The 5,061-nt window shown below is 48.4% G+C and overlaps 1 non-coding gene across 1 annotated transcript; it reads left to right on the plus strand.

Annotated features, from left to right (window-relative positions):
• The first annotated feature begins 4,758 nt into the window (after nucleotides 1-4,758).
• trnae-cuc (transfer RNA glutamic acid (anticodon CUC)) lies at nucleotides 4,759-4,830 on the plus strand. Its single transcript has one exon. It is a non-coding gene; the product is annotated as a tRNA-Glu (tRNA).
• The last annotated feature ends 231 nt before the right edge of the window (nucleotides 4,831-5,061 follow it).

Consider the following 5,061-nt stretch of genomic DNA (forward strand, 5'->3'; position numbering starts at 1 on the left):
GGGGTGTGTGAAGAAGCTGTGAGCTGCATTTCAAACAGATAGGTGGAGTTTGGTGCGCCAGTCCCTGTGCGCATCCAACGCCACCATGCTGCAGAGTTCTGACGCCAACACGGACATGCGCAGCAATGGGAACATTCACAAGGTGAACAACCAAATATAATCACCGTCACTGATTCCGTTCCACAGTCCCAACTTTGTGAAGAAGTATCTTTCACTGGCAAAAGAAACGCCTTTGTCCACAGGTACCTGCTTCATTTCGATCACGATTTCAAGCCCCTCACTCTTCTAGTCTCATTTCCAAACACTTTGCTCATAGCCTCCAAAGAAGCTCTGAGGGTATCTGCTTGTTACACCCGAACAGGCAGTGGGTTGCAGATTCCCACCAGTCCCAATTTGAGTGAAATATATTTTCTGCCCTGCACTGACAGCAGTGATCTGTTTTCTCAAGTTATTAGCAGAGGAGGATTTGCTTTTCAGGCATGGAATAGAAATTTAGTCAGGGCCTGAATATCAGCAGTGTTTGAATGCAGGAGGTGAAATGTTTGTCTGCAGGAAATGATTTCAAATATCAACATGCATTGAGAATCCCCGTGAATACACGCAGCTTGCGTGGGAGTACTCAAGGGTTCTAATTGCGGAGAGGACTTTAATTTTTCAACGAAATGTGGACCAGTGTTCTCGCTATAGACGAGCCCTTCATTGGATCGTTCAATCTGCCGAGTAACAACGACCCCTTCCCCGTGGAAACTCTGTGAAAGCAAATTGAATTCCTCAAACTGATTGGAGTGTCACCAAGACTGGGGAGAAGCCAATCGAATGCATCGAGCTGGAGAGGGGATTCCTCGCAGCGCCAGGGACCTGGGTTCGATCCGACCCGCACAGTGACTGTGTGGAGTTTGCACTTTCCTACCCCTCCCCCACCCCCTGTTCACGTCGGTTTCCTCTGGGTGCTCGGGTTTTCTCCCATGTTCCAAAGATGTGCAGGCTAGAGTGGATTGGGCGTTCGAAATTCAGGGATTAGCTGTGGGGTTAAATGGTGTGTCGGGGAGTGGGGGTATGTTCTTCGGAGGGTCAGTGTGGACTTGGTGGATCAAACGGCCTGTTTCCACAGTGAATCCCCCAACGTGTCTGCAGACTGGTTTCCAGCTCCATCTCTCTGTGCCGAAGGTCCTCCAGTATGTGTATTCCTTCGTTTTCAGCACCCAGAACGTCTCACCTTCTGCAAATCGAAACACAAGTCCCACTCGGCCCTCTCTAATGTGTATTGTGTAACTGCTTAATCATTTTTAGTGGCCCAGCAAACGCTGATAACCAAGTTCGGAAACCAGGAGGATGGCCTCAATCGCGAACTTGGGTTCATGTCACATGACAGGTAACCCCACTTCACTGTTACGCTCTCTCTCTCTCACTCTCTCACTCTCACACTCACTCTTCCATACTCACACGCTCATGCAGAGCCTTTCCGATAGACATGCTCTCTCTCAGACACACACTAATACGCCCCCCCCACTCACACCCACGCATACATCTTCGCACATGATGACACTCCATCACACGCACACTTTACCCAGCATGCACAAGCACATACACACTCTCTCTCTCATGCATTCACTCACACATTTGGGATGAATTTGCTTTTGCAGGATTATATATTTGGAAATAGAAACAGTCTGACCCAAGATTGGGATACAGACAGACTCACCTCACAGCTTTCATGCGTTGTTTGATGTGAGGTGTTACCTCCTTATATAAAACATCAAGTTTCCTGGAGAACGTGACTTAACAGTTCTGGAATGTACATATTAATGAACCGAAATCTGCAACCCATTTTAAAAGATGAAAGATTTAACAGCAATCTAGGTTTCTTCAATACGTCACTTATGTTGAATGACACTATAATGTTTTTGTGATATATTCTGTGTCTTGTGATTCTACACCACAGCTACCTGAAGAAGGAGCAGCACTTCGAAACCTAGTGCTTCCAAATAAACCTGTTAGAATATACCCTGGTGTTTGTGAGATTTTAAAACTTTGTTTCCAGTGAATACAGCGCACACCTCCCACTGTTGCCAGTAAACTTTGCAATTCCAATGAAACAATGAACCTGAAGTCCTGAAAAAATATACAATTTGTAACAATATTAGCGACTCATTCACTGGTCCTTCTGAGACATGACATTAGTGCTGGAGGCTGAAAGAAATGAGCAGCTTTAAATCAAAAACCTGTTGGACGTCACAGAGTCTAAGCTGGGTGGTAAGTTCAGGTAACCTTTACTACGACCCTCTTTTGTTACAGCTTCAGATTTCCCCAGGAAAAGGGCATACAAAAAGTAGTTTTTAAAGAAAACACCTCCAGCTCAAAATGCACCCACTCTCTCCCTCCCCCCCCCCCCCCACTTTCTTTGTTGGTCAGCTGAGTTGACCCTTTGTAACTGGATCCCTGGTACAGCCGGGTAAAACATGCAGCTGGGATGACTGAGTGAACCCTTTCCCGCAACTGCAGTTTCCTTCACTAAAAAGGTCATGAGTGAATCAGATGGTGTTTTTTCCCCCTAAAAGTGGTTTCATCCTTAGATTCTGAAGTCCAGATTACTGAACGAGCTCCAATTCTGCAATCCACCGCAGTGGGATTCGAACCTGGGACGCCCCAGTGCTGGGTTGATCGGAGCACTTGGCCATCGCTCCTTCAATCCCCTTGCACTGGCACGTGAACTCGATGGTGCCTCCTCAGGTGGGAGGAGCAGGTGAAGCCCTTTTGGAACTTACAGCAGGTGAATGGCCTCTCTCCAGTGTGGACCCACTGGTGGGTCAGCAGTGCAGCTGACTGAGTGACCTCTCCCCTGCACATGGGGCACGTGAATGGCTTCTCTCTGACTGAACCCCTTTCTGTACACTGAGCAGGTGAACGTCCTCACCCCGTTGTGAATGCGTCTGTGGGTTTCCAGCATTGATGGGGAAGGGAATCCTTTCCCACAGTCCCCACATTTCCACGGTTTCCCCATTGGGTGGAGCTTTCCTTGTGTTGCTCTGGGTTTGAAATTACAAACAGAGCGGGGACATCGTCTTTCCCACCGCGAGGGGTGTGATTTTAATTCCCCAATCTGAGTAAATGGTTTGAAGCACTTTTCACAGTCAGCGCACTGAATCTTCCTCACTCGGTATCTCAGTATTCTCCCTGCCACACCAGTGTCCAAAGTCTCTCAACCAGACAAAAGCAAACATTTCTTCAGGACCATGGGGGCAATGGATGACGTATCTGACTCCACCTACTTGTTTCAACTGCAGCTCACAGCTTCTTCACACATCCCAATTAATCTTTCTCATTGTCATGAAACCGGCGTATGGGTACAATTCCTAATCTGCAGGAATGAGAATCGTTTCACTGTCTCGCGTCAGTAAATGTCCCTGAGAACATCAAAGTCAAGTCACAGCGCTGTCAGAGGAGGGGAAGCTGAAAGAGACCCACATGCTGCTCATGGGCACATTTCACTTTCCCCAACTCACCGCCCCAACCACTGCGGCTCTTGGGAGTGGAAAGGGAACAAACACCAAAACCCGGTCTCAGCTTTGTAAATCTTCAGGAAATAAGAAAACTGTACATCCCTTCGGGTCTTCCATCCTGGGCTGACAGCGTTGATTTTAAATGGCTGTCCAGTCAGTGTCGATTCGTTTTGGCTGAAAAAATCTTCCTTATCTCATCCCAGCATTTCTTGCCACAGAGAACTGTGCGGCAGAGTTCATGTATATATTTCCTTGTATGGTATTTTGTAAATTACATTCGTTTTCTGGTTGTTTCTATCGGGTCCTTCAGGTTCATTAGCCGCTGTTTAAGTTGTGTTGGTAGGTTTGTGGGCTACCATGATGCTGAGTGGATTGAGTTTTCCGGACATCATTTCCCAGATGTCTTTAATGTAAAGCAATGTGGCTAGGGTTTCTCCAGACGTTGTGTCTACTTGTGTCAGTTTGTTGGTGTGAAATTGGCACACTGAGCTTATTGGGTCGGCAAAAATGAGGACTGCAGATGCTGGAAACCAGAGCTTAGATCAGAGTGGTGCTAGAAAAGCACAGCAGGTCAGACAGCTTCAGAGGAGCAGGAAAATCGACGTTTCGGGCAAAAGCCCTTCATCAGGAATAGAGGCAGGACCCCTCCAGGGTGGAGAGATAAATTGGGGCTGAGGTGTGCTGGGCCGAAGGGAGCAAAAAGTACAATAGGTGAATGGGGGTGGGGATGGAGGTGACAGATCAGTGAGGAGGGTGGAGTGGATAGGTGGGGAGGGAGATTGGCAGGTAGGACAGATCATGAGAACAGCGCTGAGCTGGAAGGCTAGAATTGAGGTAAGGTGGGGGAGGGGAAATGAGGAAACTGATGAAGTCCACATTGATGGCCTGGGGTTGAATTTACCCCAAGCGGAAGATGAGACGTTCATCCTCCAGGCATCGGGTGGGGAGGGAGTGGCGATGGAGGAGGCCCAGGACCTGCATGTCCTCGGCAGAGTGGGAGGGGGTTTGAACTGTTGGGCCAGAGGGCGATGGGGTTGATTGGTGCGGGTGTCCTGAAGATGTTCCCTCAAGCGCTGTGACTTGACTCTTCGAGGAGTCTCTAGTCTCCCCAATGTGGAGGAGACTGCATCAGGAGCAATGGATACAAGAAATGACATTGTTGGATGCACAGGTGAAAGCCTTTGACCGACCATGGCCCGGATTCGATTTCCGGGCAGGAAAGTAATGTTCGGTAGAGCTGTCCGGCTGTGCTTGCATCTCCCTGGTGGTCTAGTGGTTAGGATTCGGCGCTCTCACCGCCGCGGCCCGGGTTCGATTCTCGGTCAGGGAAACTGTTTTCAGGAGGTTTAGGGGCTCCCCGTTCTTCGGAAATGCTCTGTACAGTTATTTATTGATCTTCGTCGTTCCTGGGTGCAGCAGTGTGTCGTGGCTCACTGAAATAGTGTCCTGATTCAGATGTGTTTGATTGTGTAGGGGTGATTGCTTCTGTAGTTAAGTTCTTGGTTCGCGTGCATTGTTTTCCTGTAGACGCTGTTTTGAATTTACCATTGACTGTTCGCTC

The sequence above is a fragment of the Chiloscyllium punctatum genome, chromosome 36 (assembly GCF_047496795.1).
Source record: "Chiloscyllium punctatum isolate Juve2018m chromosome 36, sChiPun1.3, whole genome shotgun sequence".
Classification (NCBI taxonomy): domain Eukaryota; kingdom Metazoa; phylum Chordata; class Chondrichthyes; order Orectolobiformes; family Hemiscylliidae; genus Chiloscyllium; species Chiloscyllium punctatum.